General features: G+C 45.1%; 1 protein-coding gene across 10 annotated transcripts in view; it reads right to left on the bottom strand.

Annotated features, from left to right (window-relative positions):
- Positions 1 to 273: 273 nt before the first annotated feature.
- Positions 274 to 25,067, bottom strand: part of LOC138521950 (uncharacterized) — an 872,547-nt gene continuing 847,753 nt past the window's right edge. For all 10 annotated transcript variants that reach the window (XR_011283186.1, XR_011283187.1, XR_011283188.1 and 7 more), the window contains one exon: positions 274 to 465. The gene's annotated coding sequence lies outside the window, so the exon portion shown is untranslated. The remainder of the gene's footprint in view (positions 466 to 25,067) is intronic.

The raw sequence follows: 25,067 nt of genomic DNA, 5'->3' as shown, positions 1-25,067 counted from the left end.
CTGAGAAAACAATTATCACAGGGATTGTACAAGCAATAAAACTGGGTTTTGATTTTTTTATGCAGACATGTCCTTTTAAGTTCTGGGTCTTGTCCAGGCAGAGATTCACCTTGCTTTATGGCACTGAATGGCAGTGGTTTCAATACAGAGGCTGCATTGGACTCCAGACACAGTGTTTTTGCAGCCCTCAAACAAATCATGTTACATTTGATGGCATCTATAAAATCATGCCCCAATGCCAATTTCCCAATTGAAATAAACAGGCAGTGCACATCATTTTTCTCAGTTGTGTTTTAGGTTTCCAATTTCTTTTGTGTCGTCGCACAGATGGTAATATGCTTGCTTTTGTCATACGAGGGTGCTGTTTTCTTTTCACACTCTGCTTGATGAACTTGCAGGAATGTGTTGTTCTTCTGCATGCCACAATTGTGGGGTTGACAGCCAGAAAAGTCTTCATGGTTCCAGCTGTAGAAAACAAAAGGCAAAGGTGACTGTCAAGAAGATACGACATTGGAATGTACAGCCTGGGTGTCTACCAAACAAGGAGAGAAGATTAACATTAACATGTGTAAAGTAGCAGGGCAGTGGCTCTTAATAAATACAGCAAACACTTAAGACCAAGACACCTCTGACATATACACAGCAGGAGGTTGCAAGATACTTTGTCATGATCCCACGCTTGCACCTCCTGGCTTGGTTGACTTCCTTCCTCCTGGACCAACCCTACCCGGTCCAATGTGGGTCCTTTCTCTCCACCACCTCTCTCCACATGTGGTGTTCACTAGGGCTCCAACCTCTCACCCTGGCTCTTCATTATCTACTTGGCCCCTTTGGCCCACCTGACCTCTACCTTCTCCTCTAACTTTCAGTGTTATGCGGATGACAACCAGCTCCATTCCAGGCTACTCTCAGCCTCTTCTCCTGCTCATTCCTGACTGTCTGTCTATGATCTCTACCTTATTGCCAGTAAGACTGAGATCCTTCTCATTGGGACCCCAAGGATCAAGTTCAAGACCCTCTGCATTGTCTACCAGGCTTTCCGGGGGCGGGGCCCGCACAACATCCAACTCTTTCTTCCTAAACACTTTCCTCCTCGAGCCCTTCGCTCAGCCACCTCCAACTGTTTGAGGGTCAGACGCTTCTCTGGGCAGTGAGTAGGGGGTAGATCTCTCTTCTTTGCAGGTGCCTCCCTCTGGAATTTTCTCTCTGCCCCTCTCAAACTTGAGCTGCTTCCTGAACTTCAGGTGGTCCGGCTCAATAACTTCCTTTTCACTTCTGCTTTCCCTCTCCTGCTGACCAATCTGTATGCTGCGCTGACTGGTTGCTGGCTACCTTCAGAGTCTCACTGGGACCAGGCTGTCCCTTGACCAGTAGCCCCTGCACTGCCTCCAGGCCTAGCGCGCACTTAGGGGATGTATCTGCAACCCTACAGTCCCCTGCCTCCTTGCACTTACCGAGAGCTTGGCTGCCCGGCTGCACTTACTCAGAGCATTGCTGCCCTGATTGCACTTCCCCCTTCACTCCCCCTGGCACTTACCCTCTCCCCCCACCCCTGCACCTTGCACGATATGAATGACACAAGGCCTAGTAAGATTGTTTGTTTTGTCCTCCCTCGCTTTTCCCTCCCTTGTCTTGGCTATAAACACTTGTGTACAGTTGCATTATACATGACTCATATCATGTTGGGTATGTTTTTACAAGCATTTGTTAATTGTTAACCTTATTCCTAGGGTGACATTTACTGCTGCAAGTCAAATAGCATTATATTTCCAATGAAGTTTCCGGCTTTGCTCACTGGCTACCTGTCAGGTTTCGTGGGATTTGGATGAATGAGGATATGATTAACATAGTATGGTTTGGGCCTTAACTTTCTGTGCAGAGTGTGGAGAGCTTCCCAAGTCAAAATGGAGAATTCCAAAAGGATCAGTGATTGGCCAGAAGTAAAAGAAAGGCATTGTCGGAACATTCTAAACCGCCTTTCATTGTCAGAAGCCCAGCTGGAAGGTCTTATGTTTGAAGCTCTTAAGTTTTAGAAAACTTTAGTTAGGCCTTTGTGCCTATTATTAGTTATTTGGACCAGGAAAGTGTTGGAGAGTTTAAAAAGAAACTTAGAAAACGTTCCGGTGAAAGAAAGAAGCAAGCTAAGTGATTTCATTATCTTTTATGGAATTTTATGATATTCAAGCAGGAGTTAAATATCAAAACTATTAATTAACTTGTTCCTGTTTTTTCTTAGTTTTTGTTTATATAGTAATTCTTTTTGTTCTCTCAAGTATTTATTTTTTGAACTTCTAGAACTGTATTTAAATTAATTGAACTGCGTCACATTTTTTGCACCTGGCAAATTGGAGTGTGGAGGTCTGCTATTCATTTTAGCGTCGTGTGTTTTTTCGGCCGTATAGAAGTTTATTGAGTACTGTACCTTTTGTTCGGTAGCAGTGCTTTTTCTTAGCGTCGGACTAGCGTTAGAAATCTTACACTGTCTGCGCAAGTGACAGTGTGGTAGCCACGCGACTCCAAGACTTTATGTTTAATTTACTAACATTCTAACTAACCTGGCGCGTGATCTTCACTGGGCTGTCTCTTCAAGGATTAGTCTCTGGAACTGAGGATTTACTCCTTTCTTGTTGGAGCAATTTATATTAAGAAGAGTGGAAGACTGTTCCTTTACGCATGCGCCCAAGCCAGTTTCATTTTTGAACTCAATTCCTTGTTCATGTGCGCTTCCATTTTAGAAGGAGTAAACAATATTTTCACGCATGCGCATATTCTGGTAAAATGAACGCTTCTTTTACGAGCGATTTTCTTTGCAAGCAAAAGATCCAATTAATGAACACTTTTACACATTCAGAAAACAAACAATTTTAAATTGAATAGTTAGAGTGTCATTCTTGGAATTTGTGTTGAAGATAGACACCAATACAAACTACATGTATAATATTTCCAGCGGGTTGTTTTAGGCAAAAGACAGTTGAACTGCTTGAAGACAAACTCCTTAAACTGAGAGAGATAGCAGTTTTCTGCAAAACCAAATTGAAGAAATCAGTAAGAGCATCTAAGACTCTATTTTTATGTTTTCTTCAGTAGAATTCATACACGTCCTCTACGTTATTCACAGAGGATAATCAGGTATGGTGGCGTGTTTATTTACTTAAATTTATAAAGAGAAGTCAGAGCCAAGGAATTCAAAGGTTAGTGACTAAAGTGAATTGTTGTTATTTTCACCAACAGGTTGGCAGATAAAGAAGCTGAGCAAAACCTGAAGTTTATTATTTTGTCCCATTTTCCCCCTTTCCCTTGGGGGTGCTCTCAACTGAACTGTTTGTTACCAGTTAAGAGGTTAGCATCCAAAGGGGACTGCGGGGGTTCAGCAGATTCCGGGGACAACATCAGATTTGAGAAAGCCTGACAGTAGGAAAGGCCAGAAAAAATAGTCCTCCTAAGCTGTCATGAACCCCGAGTTCTCAATGGAAGCGTTAAGTGTTTTAGTGAGGGAATTACAGGAGGAATTAAAGGTGGCATATCAAGAGAATAAAAAATTAGGACAACGAGTAGATGAGTTAAGTGAAAAGATGGCACAGACGCAGGGAATTGTGAGAGAAGAATTTCCCCCTGAATTGGTAAGGGTTGGTGAGGAGAGAGGTGTGGGTAGAGGTGATGGGGCAGAGGGAGGTTTTAGGGCATTAGTTATGCCAGTACCTTTGGCAGCTCCAGAGCGTTACTATGGAGATTCAAGTAAATATCAGACATTTGTAACACAATGTGAGTTGCACTTTCTTAGTAGGCCCGAACTATTTCCTTCTGATGCTTCCAGAGTTACTTTTATGATGTCTTATTTATCTGGAGAGGCTTCTACTTGGGCAGGTTTATTGGTCAGGCAAAAGAGTTCATCTTTAAAAAATGTGTCTCTTTTTATGGAAGAATTTAAGAAAATGTTTGATAAAAGACAAATGTCCTTAGAAGTTGATGGGGAATTATTAGATTTGCGTCAAGGAAACAGAGACTTGGTCACATATATCACACAGTTTAGGTCTCTGGTTTTAGAATCCCAGTGGCCAGCAGAGAAGAGGTCTTCTCTTTTTTATAGAGGTCTCAAGGAGGAATTGAAGGATGCCTTGTCCAGTGTAGCCCAACGCCCTTCTTCTTGTGAGGAATTGATTGATTTAGTAGTTCAGTTGGACTATCGTATAAGTGAAAGAAAAGCAGAAAGGCGTCGTTGTACTCAGGGGGAGGTGAGGTTAGTCACTAGAGGAGATCGTTCAAGGCTTGAGGTGGGTAGTAAAGAAGTGAAACCAAGGTTAAATGATCAACAAAGTAGAATAAAAGGTCCTTTATCAAAGGAGGAAAAGACTAGGAGGCGTGAGAATAATTTGTGTTTATATTGTGGTAGGGGCGGTCATTTTTTAGGAAATTGTCCCTTTACACCCAAAAAATTTTCATCAGCCGGAGGAAAAGGACAGCAAGTAGCAAATACAGTTCAGTCAGCGGTTCCACACATAACTGTAAATGTATCCTTGTATTTAAAGGAGGAAAGGAAAGGGTATGGACCGGTAGTGATTGATTCAGGAGCCACCGGGAACTTTATGGATTGGGGAGTAGCTAAGGCATTGGGAATACCACTTGTGAGGAAGGAAGTTGTGGAACAGGTTCGGGCTGTAGATGGAACTTCTCTTTCATCAGGTCCTATAACTCATGAAACTGGTGTTTTGGTTATGGAATTACTTGGAGGTCATAGAGAAGAAATTTCATTTGATTTAATTGATACACCAATTTTGAAAATAATTTTAGGCATGCCATGGCTAACCTTGCATAATCCTCAAATTGATTGGAGTAGGCGAGTGGTAGAATTACAGTCTAGTTTCTGTTTAGAAAATTGCCTTTTGAAAGGTAATCCTGGGAGGGAAGAAACACAAGGTTTGGTTTCCTTTTTTCTAACTGATGCAGGTATTACAGGACATAATATAGGAGCGGTGTTAGGACATCTTCCGGAGTGTTATCAAGGGTACAAGGAGGTTTTTGATGAAAAGGAGGCAGGAGAATTACCTCCACATAGGAGTTTTGACTGTAAAATTGATTTGGAGCCCGGGGCGGTTTTACCAAGTAGTCGAGTGTATGCATTAACTGAAAAGGAGAATGATTATCTTAAAGAGTACCTTGCAGAAAATTTGGCTAAGGGTTTTATTCGTCATTCTCAATCTCCAGCCGCATCTCCATTATTTTTTGTACCAAAACCAGATGGGTCTCTCAGAACATGCATTGATTATAGAGCTGTGAATAAGATTACGATCAAAAACAAGTATCCTCTCCCTCTAATTTCGGAAATCTTGAATCAGGTCCAGGGAGCCACAATTTTTTCCAAACTAGATTTACGTGGTGCCTATCATCTGGTGAGAGTCCAGGAGGGTGACGAGTGGAAAACGGCATTCAAAACCCGATTTGGGCTTTATGAGTACTTGGTAATGCCTTTCGGTTTATGTAATGCACCAGCTGCCTTTCAATTCTTTATGGATGAAATTTTAAGAGATTTTTTAGACATATTCGTAGTAGTATATATTGATGATATTTTGATTTATTCTCAGGATTTAGAGTCTCATAAAATTCATGTGGGAAAGGTTCTACAAAGACTCAGAGAGAATCATTTGTTTGCTAAATTAGAAAAATCCCAGTTTCATACTAATTCTGTGGAATTTTTAGGATACATTGTTTCTCCCAAGGGATTGGAGATGAATCCGAACAAAGTTCAAGCCATCACGGATTGGCCAGCACCAACGAAAGTAAAAGAAATTCAAAGCTTTTTAGGTTTTGCAAATTTTTACAGAAGATTTATTGAAGGATTTTCTCGGTTGATTACTCCCATAACAAAACTCTTAAAGAAAGGTGCTAAATTTGTGTGGTCGACAGAGGCAGAGGAGGCATTTCAAGAATTGAAGAAAAGGTTCAGTTCGGCCCCTATTTTAATTCATCCAGATCCATCTCAGCCTTTTTATGTAGAAGCGGATGCATCGAATCTTGCCATGGGGGCTGTTCTTTCTCAGAGACATCGAGAGACAGGACAACTTCATCCAGTGGCTTACTAGTCTAAAAAATTTTCTATGGCAGAACAAAATTATACCATCTCAGATCGAGAATTATTGGCAATCAAGTTCGCTTTTGAAGAGTGGAGACATTTTTTAAAGGGAGCAAGACATACTGTGACTGTGTTAACAGACCATAGAAATCTGCTTTTTTTGAAATCAGCTAAGACTCTCACACCAAGGCAGTTAAGATGGTCATTGTTCTTTGCTGATTATGATTTTGTAGTGACATTTAAGCCAGGTAGGCTTAATGGAAAGGCGGATGCTTTATTACGTCAATTTCCGGGAAGTGAGATGGAATCAGAAAAGGAGATGATATCCATTATCGATCCATGTTGTTTTATTTCTGCCGGAATACAGAAAATTGAGGATGTTAAGGAAGAAGTTCGAAAGTCCATGTCAATTGTACAAATGGAGGAATGGGTTCGAAAGGATCCGGTTCGAAAAATTGAAAAAGGATTGCCGTTTTTTGAAAATAAACTTTACTTACCTATTTTGGAATTGCGAGAGAGAGTAATAAGAGACTGTCATGAATCTATGCTGTCCGGACACCCAGGTTTTAGAAAGACGCTGGAATTGGTCAGGAGAAGCTTCTGGTGGGAAAAAATGCGTCAGGACATCTTAAATTTTGTAAAAACCTGTGCTATTTGCGCTCAAATGAAGAATCAAACCGGAAAACCAGTCGGGTTGTTGGAGCCGTTGCCTATTCCACCTCGTCCTTGGCATACAATCTCCCTGGACTTCATTACAGATCTTCCTTGTGACAAGGGTTGTACATCTATTCTAGTTGTGGTGGACCTCTTGTCAAAAGAGGCTCACTTTGTTCCAATGGAGGGAGAGGTTACTGCAGACGTTTTGGCCAAAGTCTTTTTGCGAGAAATAGTTAGACTGCATGGTCTTCCTAATCAAATTATCTCAGATAGAGGTCCTCAATTCATTTCTAGATTTTGGAGGGTTTTTTGTAAGGATTTGGGTGTGGAAGTCAGTTTATCATCAGGTTATCATCCCGAGACCAATGGACAAGTAGAAAGGGTAAATCAAGAACTGGAGAAATATCTGAGGTGTTATCTACAGGCAGGGGAAGAATGGGTGGATTTGATTTGGCTTGCCGAATTTGCTTATAATAATTGTGCTAAAGATTCAACTAACATGTCTCCGTTTTACCTTGGAAGAGGTTTTCACCCACGGTTTTTAAGTTTTGAAATTACTGAAGAGTCAGAGAATCCTGGAGTTGAGGTTCGATTAAAAACTATGAGAAAGAATTTGGAAAGAGCAAAAAGGGTACTTTTCGATAGTAAACAGAAGTACAAAAAATTTGCAGATCAAAAAAGGAGGTTGGGTCCTAAATATGAGGTTGGTGACTTGGTTTGGCTTTCGACTAGACATTTGAGAATTAAGGGCAAAAACAAATTTACTCCACGTTTTGTAGGTCCATTTAAAGTAGAAAAGGTGATCAATCCAGTGTCAGTACGGTTAAAATTACCTACTTCATTGAAAATTCATCCCACCTTTCACATTAGTCTGTTAAAACCTGTTATTCATGGGACTAGAGTTGTACATCCACCTTCACCAGTTCAGTTAGAGGATTCATCTGAAAAGTTTGTAGTGAAAAGAATTGTAGATTCCAGGAGGTTAAGAGGGAAATTACAATATTTAATAGACTGGGAAGGTTTCGGACCTGAGGAACGTACATGGGAGGATGAGGTGAATGTGCATGCACCACAATTAGTCGCAAAATTTCATAGAAAGTATCCTTCTAAAGTTGGCCCTGGGACAGGGCATTAAGGGGGGGATACTGTCAGGTTTCGTGGGATTTGGATGAATGAGGATATGATTAACATAGTATGGTTTGGGCCTTAACTTTCTGTGCAGAGTGTGGAGAGCTTCCCAAGTCAAAATGGAGAATTCCAAAAGGATCAGTGATTGGCCAGAAGTAAAAGAAAGGCATTGTCGGAACATTCTAAACCGCCTTTCATTGTCAGAAGCCCAGCTGGAAGGTCTTATGTTTGAAGCTCTTAAGTTTTAGAAAACTTTAGTTAGGCCTTTGTGCCTATTATTAGTTATTTGGACCAGGAAAGTGTTGGAGAGTTTAAAAAGAAACTTAGAAAACGTTCCGGTGAAAGAAAGAAGCAAGCTAAGTGATTTCATTATCTTTTATGGAATTTTATGATATTCAAGCAGGAGTTAAATATCAAAACTATTAATTAACTTGTTCCTGTTTTTTCTTAGTTTTTGTTTATATAGTAATTCTTTTTGTTCTCTCAAGTATTTATTTTTTGAACTTCTAGAACTGTATTTAAATTAATTGAACTGCGTCACATTTTTTGCACCTGGCAAATTGGAGGGTGGAGGTCTGCTATTCATTTTAGCGTTGTGTGTTTTTTCGGCCGTATAGAAGTTTATTGAGTACTGTACCTTTTTTTCGGTAGCAGTGCTTTTTCTTAGCGTCGGACTAGCGTTAGAAATCTTACACTGTCTGCGCAAGTGACAGTGTGGTAGCCACGCGACTCCAAGACTTTATGTTTAATTTACTAACATTCTAACTAACCTGGCGCGTGATCTTCACTGGGCTGTCTCTTCAAGGATTAGTCTCTGGAACTGAGGATTTACTCCTTTCTTGTTGGAGCAATTTATATTAAGAAGAGTGGAAGACTGTTCCTTTACGCATGCGCCCAAGCCAGTTTCATTTTTGAACTCAATTCCTTGTTCATGTGCGCTTCCATTTTAGAAGGAGTAAACAATATTTTCACGCATGCGCATATTCTGGTAAAATGAACGCTTCTTTTACGAGCGATTTTCTTTGCAAGCAAAAGATCCAATTAATGAACACTTTTACACATTCAGAAAACAAACAATTTTAAATTGAATAGTTAGAGTGTCATTCTTGGAATTTGTGTTGAAGATAGACACCAATACAAACTACATGTATAATATTTCCAGCGGGTTGTTTTAGGCAAAAGACAGTTGAACTGCTTGAAGACAAACTCCTTAAACTGAGAGAGATAGCAGTTTTCTGCAAAACCAAATTGAAGAAATCAGTAAGAGCATCTAAGACTCTATTTTTATGTTTTCTTCAGTAGAATTCATACACGTCCTCTACGTTATTCACAGAGGATAATCAGGTATGGTGGCGTGTTTATTTACTTAAATTTATAAAGAGAAGTCAGAGCCAAGGAATTCAAAGGTTAGTGACTAAAGTGAATTGTTGTTTTTTTCACCAACAGGTTGGCAGATAAAGAAGCTGAGCAAAACCTGAAGTTTATTATTTTGTCCCATTTTCCCCCTTTCCCTTGGGGGTGCTCTCAACTGAACTGTTTGTTACCAGTTAAGAGGTTAGCATCCAAAGGGGACTGCGGGGGTTCAGCAGCTTCCGGGGACAACATCAGATTTGAGAAAGCCTGACACTACCATTCTAGGACCATCAACATGGTTTACAATATACTAAACATCAATACGCAATATTATCTGCTTTTGCATTAGAGCTGGGCACGTGTTTATACTGAATGGGGCAAACCTGTCTTTTTCCTTACACAGAACAGATGTGGCATTCTGTACAGGTCTCTGATATTTTTTGGACTGGAGGATAAAACAGAGGCTTCTGTAATGTACTGCATTCGCTTTGGTGAAATAGGCATGGATACCTATTGGAAGACATGCTCCTTCGATGCTGGATTGCTCATTGGATGAATCCACTGAGCAGTTGAATAGCTTGAAGGAATAGTGTTTTTTTAGTGCAGTCAGTGAATCATCTCACAGGCCTTTTCATGGAAACCGCTGAGTGTTATTTAGCCAAAATAGTATATGGACTAAGACAAAAAAAACAGACTGATCTTGTTCTGATGCAAACCGAAAGTAACCTAAGGAAAGAATGATGGGTAAACAGGATCACCTGTCTATAAAATAAATATGCTATCCTGCAGCAGAACGTAAAATCACTTGCCAGGCAGAGTCAATAGACGTCATTCTAAACCTTTCAAAAATGTCAGCCCTTCAGAGTGATTTCGTTCTCAGGGTACAATCTTCAAAAAATGGTTTCACTGGCTATAGCAATGCTCCCTCTATAATAATAGTGAAAATGTATATAATATACACCACAATCACGTGTTTCTTTGCTCTCTAATGACAACAATACTTGAAAAAGAAGTCCCTCTTCTAATTTCAGTCTGTCACATATGGACACCTGCCTGCTATCTTCTAGTCTTCATTCACTATGTAATGGTATGTGTAGCTTTCTTCTTGCTTTCAGTGAGTCTCCTGTATCCATTTCTGAGCACTTTCGAATTATGTTAGGTAGCTCATCTAAATGATCTGACTATTCTGGATTATGTGTACCTTTTTCATACAACCTGTATCCTGCATTTATACTACAGACAGTATACCTTCCTTGTGGCTATTATTGCTGAAAGGGGCCCTGTGTCCATGCTAGAAAACAAGTACCCTTATTTTGGACTGCTAACGTTGCCCTTGAAATGCTACTTGTTTATCATTCTGATTACAGTAAGAATGAAAAGTGTAATGAGACTAAAAGGGAGCACCCATGCTTATTCTGATCTCTGTGAGGCAGCGTATCAAGCTATGGGTGTGGGTTGTGATCGCAATCAGGTGGGTGCTACCAGATATCTCTTAATACATTTGGTTCGGTGCAGGGGGGGCCCCAAAGGTGTCTGTGCCCCAGGCCCCAAAAGTGCTTAAGATGGCCCTGAAGGAAAGGTTTAGGCCTCATTCCTTTGTCACTCCATCGAGTCACAAGTCGGGTTCTTCAAAGTTGAAGCCTTTGGTGTTGTAGCAGTTGACAGAACCAGTGCAGATTTTTAAACATCTACCGAAGAAAGACTTTTTTAAGTCGTTGTCAACTATTTTTGAGGAATATGAGTCTTCTGACCAAGACACCCCTCCTTTTGGGCTTCAGTTTGGTACCCCATCCTGAGGCTGTGACTTCAGAGGATACTAGGATGGAACATCTTATAGACTCTCTAAAAGTTGCAGGTGGCCTAGATACCTCTCCTGAGGTGGAGTTTGCTCTATCAGACCCTACTGATCATGCAGAGGCCTCTTACAGGTCACTTATGAATAGAGTGACTGAGTATCTAGGAAGAGGAAGGCCTGTCACTGTTTATCAGCAAGATGACCTTACTGATATTCTAGATAAAGGTCTGCCAAAGGACCCTATCTTGCCTTTTCATCCTGCTTTAAAGAGCAGGGTAATGGCCAATTAGGAAGTCCTGGATACCAACCTTGCAAGTGAGTAAGAACTCCACTACGAAATACAAGGCATCTAGTGTGGATCTGGACCTTTTGTCCAAGCATCCAACTCCTGAAATTCTGCTACTTCATCAAGAGCTGCTGCCTACCCGACTATTCGGGCCAACGGGGACAACAAATAATATGATACGCTGACCAAGAGGGTTTTCTCTGCCAGTAACATGGTGCTAAAGTCCATCAATTCTACTTGTGCCCTGGCCTAATTTACATTCACATTATGGGATGTTATAGCTTTGGCGGCAGAGCATATCCGAAAAGGGGAGGAAAGATGGTTTTCTAAATACCATGGCTGCTAGTACTGTTTTGCGCAGGTTTGCATGGCTGCGTAAGTCTGGCTTTGCATCTAATGCTCAATCCATATTATTGAACATGCCATTCGATGGTTCCCAACTGTTCGGAAGTAAAGCGGATGAAAGTTTGGAAAAACTTCAGTCATCCAAAGTGGCAGAAAAATTGCTTGGCATGGCAATAGGGCAACCACAACAGCCCCATCAGGCTCCCGAAGGCTGGAGGGGTTGCCCCTTTTGATTTTGTTTGTTTATTTATTTATAGGCCACCCTAAACCCTTAGGTAGCTGGGCACACAACATGATAAGACTACTTAGAGCTTAGTTACAAGTATTGACAGTTACAGATAATGTTTACGAGCAAGTTGTAGTAGCAATATTGTACATCTTTCTGAAGGGCAAGGGGTTAGGCCAGCCAAAGGGGCCAGCAAAGATTTCCTTAAGGTGATGAAGGTTGTGTGAAAAGAACGCCTAAGCGGCAACCTCCTTGCCATCAGCTGCCGCTATAGCTACAGGACTGCTGTAGGGGGTAGGCTCACTCAGCATTTGCAAAAATAGCAGGGCATTACTTTTGATGCTTGGGCCTTGCAAACGGTTGCCCAGAGTTACTGCTTCCCTTTCTTAAAAAGTCCTCCAGATCATCCACCAGGGAGTCACTCCCTAAAGGTTTCCGATCCGTTTCATCCTGCTGGAGAAAGGTGCCATAGAGCCAGTACCTGTAGCGGAAAGGAACCGGGGGTGGTACTCCCCATACTTGTTGATACCCAAGAAAGACAAGAGGATTGAGACAGATACTTGAACAAGTTTCTCAGGAAGGACAAGTTCAAAATGGTTACTCTTTATCAGATCCTTCAGGCCCTCCAGCTCCAGGATTTGATGGTATAATTGGATCTTCAGAATGCTTATCTTCATGTGCCTATTCATCTCAAGCACAGGAAGTACCTGAGGTTCACCATTGGCAGTTCTCACTATCAGTTTCGAGTTCTGCCATTCGGGCTCAGTTCCGCCCCAAGGGTTTTCACCAAGTTAACAGTGGTAGTGGCAGAAAGTCTCAGGGTGGTGGCGGGGGAGATTCACGCCTACCCCAACCTGGATGATTGGCTGATCAGGGCACGCTCCTTGAACAGGTCCCGGAACATCTCAGCATCACCTGCCACCTCACTCCACAGACTGGGCTTCTCCCTCAATTTTAGGAAGTCCCACATGATACCTTCTCAAAAGCTTCAATTCATTGGAGCGGTCCTGGATGCTTCCTCAGTGAAAGACTCACCACCCGAGGTGAGGGTTAAACACATTCAGGAGATCGTCAACCAGTATCAGAATGCCCAACTTTTTCCGGCCTTTCATTTTTTGAGTTGCCCAGCTGTCGGTTTCTCTGGTTCACTTCATGCCCTTTTGCCTGCCTACTCACCTTGACTCTATAATATACACTGGTTCCTTGATGCCAACTTCCCAGGATACCTCTGGGTCATTTTTTGTTTTGTAAGATTTGTTTTAATATTTATTCCAATATTGGTTTAACCTTGACTTCATCACTAAAAAGACAGGGTTAAGATGGCGAGAAGAAGCCTGACCCCTAATTGGTTGAAGAGAAAAAAAAGGACTAGGCAGGTCATTCTAAACTGCTTTTCATTTAGAATTGTCCTTTGAGGGGGTACTGTTTTGCTTGAGCTCCTGTTTTAGGCCAGAAACTAATCTGAGAAGAAACTTCAGCCACAGTTTAATGAAGGAGTGCATGAAATCGTCCTGGAAGGTAGAAAACTCCATGAACATCCTTTCTTCTTAAGATAAGTCTGCACAGCAGTTTTTACGAAAATTAAATTAATCTGTAGATTAAATAGAGTGTAAATAATTTTAATTAGGAAAAAGTACCTGGCTCGGTTATCCAGAAATAGTTTAAGTTATTCTGGGCGTTATTTTCCCTGACTCTTAACACTATTCGCAAGAAAAAGTCTGTTTGGTTATGCGCATGCGCGCCTGATGATTGGCATGAAGTTTAGTGGAAGTTCCTACGTAGTTTGTGTAGTGGTCAATCTGTACCATTGACATGCGTTTCTTACATAGTTAATCCTGTGAAGATTTCAAAGCAGATCTTTCCCTTGTCACGTTTGGCTTGTTCTGAAGGAGAAAGACGATTTCAGAGACGCGGTCTGAAGAGAATTGCAGTAGTGAGGTAGACGTCGGTGCAAGTAGTTCGGTCGGGAAGCCCAAGTAAGTCTGGCACTTTTCTTATAACTGCCGCAGCGACTGTTTCCCAAATTCAAAGTAATTTTAGGCTGACATGAGGTAGGGCAGTACGCACAGAGACAGGAGGGCACATTTGGCGCTTGTGGCAGCATGGCGTATGTTTAGTGATTTTAAGATGGTTCTTAATGAAGTTAATTGGGGAGATTAAATCATTTTTAAAAAGGTTTTAAAAAGACAATGATTTTCCGAAATTAGTCAGGATCTACAGAGCAATAAATACAGTATTTAAAAGTGAGTGCAACAGAGGTTAAACTTTCAGCAGAATTATTCTGAAAAGCTCAACTGGAACATTAATCCCTCGATCAGGGGATAGTTTATATTTGTTAGCAGGAGACATACAGTACAGTCTCTTCTAGCCTCAAGGAGGTCATGGATATCTCACCAGGAAGAGAAGTGAAATCCAGGCAACCAAGGAAGCAAGTTGTTTTTTTTTAGACAGTCCAGTTTATTTTTTCTCCCAACTGAACTTGTCTTCAAATCAACTACAGAGTTCTTTCTGGTTACCACTCAAGAGAAGTTGAGGCAGAATAATTTCGAAATATTTCCTCTTGGCATTTGCAGAGAAATTCTCAGAGAAATTCTCAGGTACAGAGAGCGATCTGGGGGAGGAAGAGATTGGGTGGTGTGAAGAGTAGGAAACCGATACACTCACCTTGTATCATTTCTTGTTTATGCAGATATCTGATCAGGAGAAAAAGACGCAGAATCTGAGTTTTTATATTTTACCCCATGTCCCCTTTCCCTCATTGGTGTTTTGAGCTCAACTGTCAATTCAGTAGTTGAGAGCAAGATGCTTTTGTGAGTCTGTGGGGTTCAGCAGCTCCCGAGGATTTTCATGGGCAGGACCTGACACCAGCCACATGGCATCCTGCATTTTCCTGGAGGCTCATCTGAGAATGAGGTCTCTCCAATGGGCCCTCAGGTCCCAGTGGTCTAAGTTCTCCGGCAGAATAAAGGTCGCACAGAATCTCCTGTGGTGGGCCTGCGAGGAGAATGTTCAGAAATGGAAAACTGATGGTCCGGTTGAAAGATTTAATAAGAGTTTGAAACACATCTTGAAAAAACTAGTGGAAGCATATGGGAAGAATTGGGATATTATGGTACCTGAGCCCTATTTGCTATTAGAAAGACACCAAAATCTTCTATAGGTTTCTCCTCTTTTCAATTATTACATGGGAGAGAACAAAGAGATGTGTTGGATATGCTGCGAGAGACATGGGATGTGAGAGGAAAGCTGTCTTACCCTTATCTCAAACTGACCAGTGATTAAAAGAACATATGGCAGCTCTTCGAGCAAGAGTACAAACTAATATAGCTGAAACCCAAGAACATCAGAGAGAGTACTATGATGAGAAAGAAGCAGTAAGGTATTTTTTGGTGGGCCAGAAAGTATTGGTTCTTCTTTCTTCCTCTGAAAAAAAATGCTTTTACAGATGGCATGGACCCTATGAGGTTATAGAATGATCAGGTCCTTGTAATTATTGGGTCTCACAACCAGGTAGAAAAATTAAGACCCATATCTATCACATTAATCTCCTTAAAGCATGGAGAGAAAATCCCATCCAAGATACTTCAGGGATATTATCTAGTCTGTTATCTGAGGAAAATGACACTGATAAATTAATTTCTCCAAACTTGGCCAAAAATTAAAAATAAGACTTAATGGATCTATTGGCACAATTCCCTAGTGTATTCAGAATGGAACCAGGGAGAGTGAAAAGAGTGTTTCACTACATTCGTACACCTCCCCGAAAGGTTGTTCCTCTAAAGCCTTAACCGATTCCTGAAAGTAGGAAGAGAGTTAGAAGAACAAGTTACTTTCTTACCTGGTAACGTTCTTTCGATGGGATGGTCCGACGAGGTATTCCATATCTATGACATGTAATCACCACAGCTGTGCTGCTTCGGAAACTTTTTTCGGTGTCTGCGTCCTGCGTCGATGACGTCGATGCGCCGTCGTCGAGGGCCTCCTCCGACGTCCGACGTCATCCGATGTGATAAGTAGGACGCACAACGCCCGTAGCCTCAGTTGTAGTTTTTTCCCCCAGAACGTGTGACACTAGTCAACTGCCAGTCAGACACAAAGCCTTGCGGAACGTAAGCTGCAATCGCAAAAGAAATTCTGCAGCGGGGAAGGCAGGGCGGGAGCGATATGGAATACGTCGTCGGACCATCCCATCGAAAGAACGTTACCAGGTAAGAAAGTAACTTGTTCTTCGAGGGGATTGGGTCCTCCGACGTATTCCATATCTATGACAGACTCCCAAAGCAGTACCAGAGCAAGGAGGAGGGAAAGAATTTAGAATCAAAATTTAGAATAGCCAATCAAATAGCAGAGCAAAGGACCGCCTTGCCAAAGGCCAGATCCTGTGCTCGGATGGAATCGAGGGAATAGTGACGTACAAATGTATGTACTGAAGCCCAGGTGGCTGCATCACAGATGTTGCGAATAGGAACACCCCTCTGCAGGGCAGTAGACGCAGCCATACCCCTGGTAGAATGTGCCCGCAAGCCAGCCGGTGGGTCCTTACCCGCCAAGCGGTAGCACTCCGAGATGGCCAAAATAATCCAGCGAGACAAAGTCTGTTTCGTCACAGCTTGCCCCAAACGCTTTCCAGCGTAACCAATAAAGAGTTGATCATCCACTCTGACCCGGGACATGCGTGAAACATAAAAGCTTAAAGCTCTCCTAGGATCAAGCCTATGGAGCCTCTCCTCTTCCTTACCAGGATGCGGAGGAGGATAGAATGCCGGAAGAACAACCTTCTGGGCCAAATGAAATTCCGTCACTACCTTCGGAAGAAAAGAAGGACGAACTCTAAGGACAACCCTGTCCTTGTGAAATATAGTGAAGGGTGGCTTAACTGAAAGTGCCTGTAACTCACTCACTCTGCGAGCGGAAGTAACCGCAACTAAAAACACAGTTTTCAGAGTTAACAGCCTCAAAGGGCAAGAATGTAAAGGCTCAAACGGAGCACCCATAAGAAACTTAAGAACAAGGTTTAAATCCCAACCGGGCACCAGGAAAGGTGATGGAGGGAACACATTAGTGAGCCCTTTCAGAAACTGTGAAATCAAAGGGATTTTAAAGTAAGAACACTCTTCAGACGAGCGCTTAAGGATGGACAGCGCCGCCAGGTAACCTTTAACGGTACCCACTTGCAAGCCCCTGTGGGCCAAAGAAAGTAAAAAGGACAGAACCATGGGGATGTCACATGCAAAAGGATCCACATTCTGAACTCTGCACCAGTCGCAGAACTTACGACAACGGCAACGGTACAGAGACTTTGTTGCTGGCCTTCGGGCCGAAAGCAACACCTCCATCACGTCCTCAGGGAGGTCCCAATCCTTGTACCTCAACCTTTCAGAAGCCAAGCGTGAAGGTTGAGGGATCTGACCTCTGGATGGAGAACCTGACCCCCCTCCCGTGAGAGCAGATCGTCTCGGTAGGGAAGACGACGTGGAGGGCAGATGGATAAGTCGAGAAGGTCTGGGTACCACGTCCTCCGAGCCCACGCCGGGGCAATGAGGATCATCAGGGAACCAAACTTCCGTAACCTCCGCAGCACTTGCGGGATGACGGGGACTGGAGGAAACGCGTACAGCAGCGGGAATGACCACTCCACCACGAACGCGTCTCCTAAGGCTCCTTTTGGAGGAAATTCCCGCGAGCAAAACCTTTCGCACTTCCGGTTGACACTGGAGGCGAAGAGATCCACTTGAGGGGTCCCCCAAAGGGCAAAGATCTCCAGGAGAATCTCCTGAGCCAACTCCCACTCATGAGAGATTGCGCTCTGCCTGCTCAGAGCGTCCGCCGTCACGTTTTCGTCTCCGGCCAGATGAACTGCCGAGATCGAAACTTCCTGCTGGATTGCCCAGAACTCGAGCTGCTTCGCCTCCCTGCACAGAGGAAGTGACCCTGCCCCCCCCCCTTTTTGTTGAGGTAGTGCATGGCCACTGTATTGTCCGTCAGGATCAGGACACTCTTTCCTCGCACAGTCGGCAGAAAAGCCTTCAGGGCTAGCCTGATGGCCCTCAGCTCCAAAAGATTGATATGGAGTCTGGACTCCGACGGAGACCAACGACCGCTGACTGTCAGCCCGTTGGCATGAGCTCCCCATCCCGTGAGGGATGCATCCGTCACGATCGTCACCTCCGGCCAGGGAAGCCAAAATGGAGCCCCCTTCATCAAGTTGCCTTCGACGGCCCACCACAGAAGATCCCGGGCGACCGAGGGCGGCACCTGAACCGAGTCCGACATCCTGCCGGAGGACTGCGACCATTGCGTCTTGAGTGCCCACTGCAAAGATCTCATCCGCAGGCGAGCCTCTGGCACCAGAAGAATGCAGGATGCCATGAGGCCGAGCAACCTCAAGAACTCGAACGCTGGGAGCGTCTGGGCATGCTGAAACTTGTGCACCATCTGCTGAATGTGAAGAGCCCTCACCTGGGGAGGAAAACACTGCCCCAGGGAAGTGTCGAGCACTGCTCCGATGTACTGGAGCCGCTGTGTTGGAGTCAAATGGGACTTCTTTAAATTGAGGGAGAAGCCCAGCCTGTGAAGGGAGCGGCAGGTGACGGACAGATGATCCAGGACTTGCTCGGGAGAGCTCCCCCTGATCAACCAATCGTCCAGGTAGGGGTAGACGTGAATCCCCCCTTGCCTGAGATGCGCTGCCACCACCACCATGAGCTTGGTGAAAACCCTCGGGGCGGAGGTCAATCCGAACGGCAGGACTCGAAACTGAAAGTGCGAGTCGCCAACCGCGAACCTCAGGTACTTCTTGTGCTTGGGATGGATCGGCACATGGAAGTAAGCATCCTTGAGGTCGAGTGACACCAACCAGTCCTGAAGCTGAAGGGCCTGGAGGACCTGAGAGAGAGTAACCATCTTGAACTTGTCCTTCCTGAGGAGTTTGTTCAAACCGCGCAAGTCCATGATGGGTCTCAATCCCCCGTCTTTCTTCGAAATCAAAAAATAAGGGGAATACCATCCCTTGTTCCTCTCCGCTACAGGCACCAGTTCTATGGCGCCTTTCTCCAGCAGGGCTTGAATTTCCTGCGCAAGGAGCGGATCCGGACTCTGCAAAGAGAGGTTCCCCGGTGGATTGTCGCGAGGCGTGTGCCAAAAGGGAAGACAGTAGCCGTGGGTTATGATCTCCAGAACCCACACATCTGAAGTAATGGCTTGCCACTCTACAAGATGCTGCGCCAGCCTTCCCCCAACCGGCGAACCATGGGACATGGCCTCATGACTGAGTGGGAGCGGCTGCGGCGTTACCTGAGGGCAAAGAGGCAACTGCCCGAGCGGCCTTGGCACCACGGGTACCCTGTCGTCCACCTCTGGTACCCCTGCGTTGGCCTCTTTGACTGCCAGCTCCTCTCGCTTTACTGAAGGATGAGTAATAGCGAAAGGAACCACCCCTCCACTGCTGTCCCCTAGGACGAAAAGGCGGAGGTTGGCGGACTGCAGCGCCCAACGACTTCGCTGCAGCTTTTGAGGTCTGCAACCTCTCAAGGCTCTCGTCAGCCTTGCTGCCAAAAAGGTGTTCACCGTCAAAGGGCATGTTGAGGAGCCGGGACTGCACATCAGGAGCAAACCCCGACTTCCGCAACCACGCAAACCTGCGTATCACGGTGCTCGCCGCCATGGATCTACTGACGCATTCAGCTAAATCCAAACCCGACTGAACGGACTCACACATGGCATCCTTACCATCCTGGACCATAGCAAGGAAACCATCCCGTTCGTCCCCTTCGGGAATATGTTCAGCCGCTAACGCAACACAGTTCCACAGAGTGTGTGTGAAACGAGACAAGGCACAAATGGAGTTGGCCGCCTGAAGCGCCATACCACCAGAAGAAAACACTTTCTTCGCCCAGCCATCAAAACGTTTGTCGTCCCTATCAGGAGGGATGGTAGGGTACGACGCCATTTGCCGGGGCCGTGGCCGCCTGCACCACCAAACTCTCCGGAGTGGGGTGCCTGGTCAAGTAGCAGGGGTCGCTACTGGCTGGACGGTATTTTCGCGACAAGGATCTGCCCACCGCCGGGAGACTCTCCGGAGCAGTCCAAGCCGCCGCCACCCTTCTCTGTAAAGCCATATGGAACGGCAGTACCGGGTCAGTTGGGGGACCAACATCAAGGATGTCAGTCAGATCATCCTACACAAACTCCCCTGGGGGAGCAGACCATCCCAAGTACTCAGAAACCCTAGCCATAAGGCGCCGCTACGAGGAATCGGCATGAGAGCCAGGCTCAGGCCTACAAAACTCCACCTCCGGAGAGGTGTCCAGTCCACTGGCATCATGCAGTGACTGTCTCAAATCGTCAAACTGACTATGGCCCGAGACAATTTCATCTGGAACCTGACTAGGAACCAGGCCATCAGAATCCTCATCCGCCTCTGAAATATAGTCCAGGTGGCGAAAAGAAGGCACCCGAGAGTGCTTGCTCTTAACCAGAGCCTTCCTAGGGGGTTCTCCCGTGCCACGGGGTACCTCCGACACGAAAAGCGTCGATGGCGTCGAGCGAATCGGCGCCGGCGTCGAGAGAACCGGCATCGGCGCCGAGAGGATCGGCGCCGAGGAAATCGGTGTCGACGTCAGACGCAGCGCCTCCAGCATCGGCGGCGTCGACACAGCCCTCGAGGCCGGAGCCCCGAGCGTGTCCCTCGACGACCCGAGCGTCGACGGCTTCGACGACTTCCTCGGAGCCGGAGCCTCGAGAAAGCCTGTCGACGCCCTCGACGCCTCAGACGTCCATGTCTTCCTCGAAGACCTCACAGGTGCACACGGTCTCGAACGCGTTGAGGACCGGGACCTGGAACGGGTACGGCGAGAACGAGTCTCCTTGTCCGAACGGGACCTCTCCCGTGACTCGTGCCGACCACTCTTGCAAGCGGTGTCTCTCGACCTCTCACGACCGACCCCACTCGGGGGCGCGGACAGCTTAGTACCCTGCGACTCAAGAATTGCCAGCATTTTCTTCCCGAAGGAAGCCCATTCCTCTGGCGTCGCACGGCTGGTGGGGTAAGCGACGTGCCGGGCAGAGTCCTCCGAAGAGGACCTGGAAGACGACCGGTGTCAGCGCTTCCGAGAACGCCTCGAAGAGGCTGAGGAGTGGCGAGACCGACTCCTAGAAGGAGACCCACGAGACTTCCGACGATGACGCGGAGAGTCACCCCTCGAATCATCCGTCGAAAGCCCCGCAGACTTTGACTTCCTGGGCTTGGACACCCGACCTACCGACAACTTCTTCTTACGTTCGCGTAAGGCTTTGGACGTGAGCGACAGGCAGTCGATACAGTCATCCGTGTCGTGGGCCTCCCCGAGGCACCAGAGGCAGGCGTCGTGCGAGTCCGTCACCGACATCTTGGACCCACACTCCCCGCACTTCTTGAAACCCGGACGCGGGGTCGAAGACGAAGTAGAAGACATCTTCACACGAAGGATTTTCACAAAACGAACAGGTTCGAAGAACCGAGAAGAACAGAACTCCAAAGAGTCGAGGCGTTAACCGAGATTCACGAAGCAACACGTTCGCGGAAAAAACGGAACTGAGGCTACGGGCGTCGTGCGTCCTACTTATCACATCGGATGACGTCGGAGGAGGCCCTCGACGACGGCGCATCGACGTCATCGACGCAGGACGCAGAAAAAAGTTTCCGAAGCAGCACAGGTGTGGTGATTACATGTCATAGATATGGAATACGTCGGAGGACCCAATCCCCTCGAAACCATGTTAAAGGCTGATATTATTGAACCTTCTCAAAGCCCCTGGTCTTCTCCTATTGTGTTAGTCGCTAAATCTAATCAGTCATGGAGATTTTGTATTGATTTCAGAAAGGTTAATGAAGTATCTCAATTTGATAGTTACCCCATGCCTAGGATTGACGATCTTATTGATAGGTTGGGAGATGGAGTATAACCTTTCCTGAATTTAACTCCTGATTTAACTAAAGGATATAGCAAGTTCCAGTCAACTCCTCGGACAAACCAAAAACTGCTTTCTCCACTCCACTAGGGCTTTTTCAATTTAAAGTATTACCTTTTGTGTTGCATGGCGTTCCAGCCACCTTCCGGAGATTGATGGATCAAGTTTTTGGGTTCATATGCTTCTTTTTGCAGAGTTTATATTGATGACATTATCATACATTGTAAATTATGGAGAGAACATTTGTCCCATCTATATCTGGTCACCCAGGCTCTAAGGAAAGTAGGGTTAACTGAAAATCCAAATAAATGTCATCTAGCTAGATCTGCAGTGAAATACATAGACTGCTTTGTAGGAAATGGGTTGGTCCAACCCGAAACTGAAAATGTTTAAGCAGTTGAGGAAACCCCAGCACTTAAAACCAAGAAAGAATTAAGGGCATTTCTGGGGCTAGTTGGATATTATAGATGATTCATCCCTAACCTTTTAACCATCACATCCCTTCTAACAGACAAACCTAGGAATGCAAAGCCCCAGAAAATGAAAAGGCAACCAGGTGTGTTTTGATAAATTTAAACATATCTTATGTAGCGAACCCGTATTGAAGGAGACAGACGTCAATAGAGAGTTTATACTACAGACAGAGGCCTCCCATAATGGCCTGGGGGTGGTCCTTTGTCCAATGTCATGATGGTATAGATAGAGCATCCTATCCACTAGGTTCATAGTGATAATTTTGAAAAAGAGGTTTCGACAAACAAAAGTGTCGAAAAAAAAGTTTCGAAAAAACAAAGCTTTGACAGCCTATATTTAACATGCAAAGTGCATTTCTTTCGAAACCAATCCGTCGACAATAGTCATGGACTGGTTTAAATTGAAATGCAATTTTACATGTTAAAAGTAGCATTTCAATGCTTATTTTGTGTAACTTTGCAATATTAGATGCAGCTGGACAGCTCCATGTAACGTTTCAAAGTTACAAAAGAAAAAAAATTAAAATGCCAATATACACAAAAACTTTGAAACGTTACATGGAGCTGTCCAGTTCTGTAATTTCAGCACTGGACAGCTCCATGTAACGTTTCAAGGTTTTAGTGTATATTGGGGGGGTTCCCCTCTGAGCCCCCCAAACCCCACGCCACCCTCCCACCCCCCAAACCTAACCCAAGCCCCAACCCTAACCGATGTCGATGGCACTTTCGCATTTTTTTCAAAGAAATTGTCATTTGAAAGAATGGCATTTCGACAAAAAAGATTTGAAAGTTTGCCATTCGAAACTTTTACATTCGAGAAAAAGACAGGACACCATCCACTACATAAGCAGGAAGTTGTTTCCTCCAGAGAAGAATTATGCAACTCTTGGGGCCTCATTACGAGTTGGGCGGTAGCCCTACCGCCACCCCCCCCCTGCGCTATTAGCGCCGGATCATGGGTTTGCCGGAAGGGTTCTTGCCCATTCCCCATTGGGCCCATTCGGGAATTCCTCATTCCCCATTGGGCCCAATGGGGAAAATTTGCGCTATTACTGCCAGCGAATTTCCCGCCGGCGGTAATCGCAGCGAAAATCGGCAATTTTGCCGCAGATTTCTCCCCAGCTCAGAGCTGGGGGGAAATCCGCCAAAGCCATGATCTGGCGGACCCTTAAATGCGGCGGTAATAGCGCTACCACCGCATTTAAGGGTTACCGCCAGACTCGTGATAAGGCCCTTGATGTTGAAGCCCTAGCTATTAAATGGTCTGTGACCTATCTAAAATACTATCTAAATGGCAGGCAGTTTCGACTGGTTACAGACCATGCCTCCCTTAAATGGCTAAACCTTCGTAAGGATACTAACGCAAGAGTCATGCGCTGGTTTCATGATTTACAGACCTATTGTTTTTCCATAGAACATCGGAAAGGAAAAGAACAGGGTAATGTTGATATCCATTCTCGGTTCCCAATAGAATCTGTGAAAACCAGCGACATTAGGGGAAGGGTATGTGATGAATTCTGTGAAATATCGCTAAAACCCCGGTATTGGTCTGCTTTCATGTGGCCAGGTGTTAGGGAGAATTCTCTGTAAAGGCTAATTTCCCAAACCTAGTGAGTCCCCCAGCAGGTTTGCTGGATTTTTGGGGTTTAGTTTTAGCTCCTGCTAAGAGTCAGACTCTTTTTCCTCCCACTCTTAGGCATGATTTGAGATATCTTTTGACTTTGCAATGTGTTTAATGGGCTATGGTGTCTTTTACTCCATAGAGTTTTCATGTGGTTTTTGGTAAGTGTGTTACACGGCACCCTCAGTGCAGTAACACAGAGGTGTCATAGTGACCCCCAAACATAGACTCCATACTCTGGGACTGACTACTGTTTCCCAGGGCATGTAAAGTCACCATTGACTTTACTAGTCTTAAATTGGGAACAGAACCAGTACAAACCATCATATTGTGGAGGTGCTGGTAGGGGTAATTAGATTGCCCCTGGGTCTGTTTTTCGAGGGGGCACTGTGCAGTCCCTCCTCGTCGACTTTCTGGCTGGTGGCAGTGGTTACCACGCAAAATATTCCTTAAGAATATTTACTATGGGATTTTCCCATTCATTTTAAACACACCACTTTTTGGTGCAATGTTAAAGATACGCCGGTTATTTATTTAATATTTATTCCCTGGTTGGGTCTTTTCGCCAGGACTCAGTTTTAAAATGGCGTTTGTGTTCGCCTATGTAACTCCAACCCAAGTCGAGCCCTTTGTTCCAGTTTTTGGCGGGCTTCTCCACAGAAGCCTCCAAAAGTGGTGCCACTCTGTCTGGCTCTACAGGATGTGTGGGAGGGGGGTTTAGGCACCCTGGACTGAGTTGCCTCGGCAACGCAAGTCGCACTCTTGTGTGATTGGCCCAGTGGCGAGCCGCCTTGCTCACCACTTAGCATGTTTGAGTGACAGCTAGGACTGATGAATGGGGGTTTTCTGCATAAAAGTAGGGCTTTGGGGACTTGAACTTCAGAAGTCACCACAGGACCAAAGAATCCGAAGAGGGAGAAGCTGAGCCGACCTGCAACGACGACACCACCGGTGGAGCCCTGCTGAACCGTCTCACCACTTCTTCCAACGACAGAGGAGATCTTCATCCCGAAGAGTCTTCTTCCTTTGACTGGTGGGGATAACCAGTTTGCCCGCCTTTTCGCCTTCCCAGATCATCTCATGGCCGCCTTGCCTGTGCCAATCACCCCGGCAACCGGGATACCACGTTTTACCACTACCGCGAATAAAAGGGTAGTACCTTTTAACC

Source organism: Ambystoma mexicanum, chromosome 13, assembly GCF_040938575.1.
Source record: "Ambystoma mexicanum isolate Mex_15411 chromosome 13, UKY_AmexF1_1, whole genome shotgun sequence".
Taxonomy (NCBI): Eukaryota; Metazoa; Chordata; class Amphibia; order Caudata; family Ambystomatidae; genus Ambystoma; species Ambystoma mexicanum.
The sequence above is the reverse complement of the archived record's forward strand: the minus strand, read 5'-3'. Positions and strand labels throughout refer to the sequence as shown.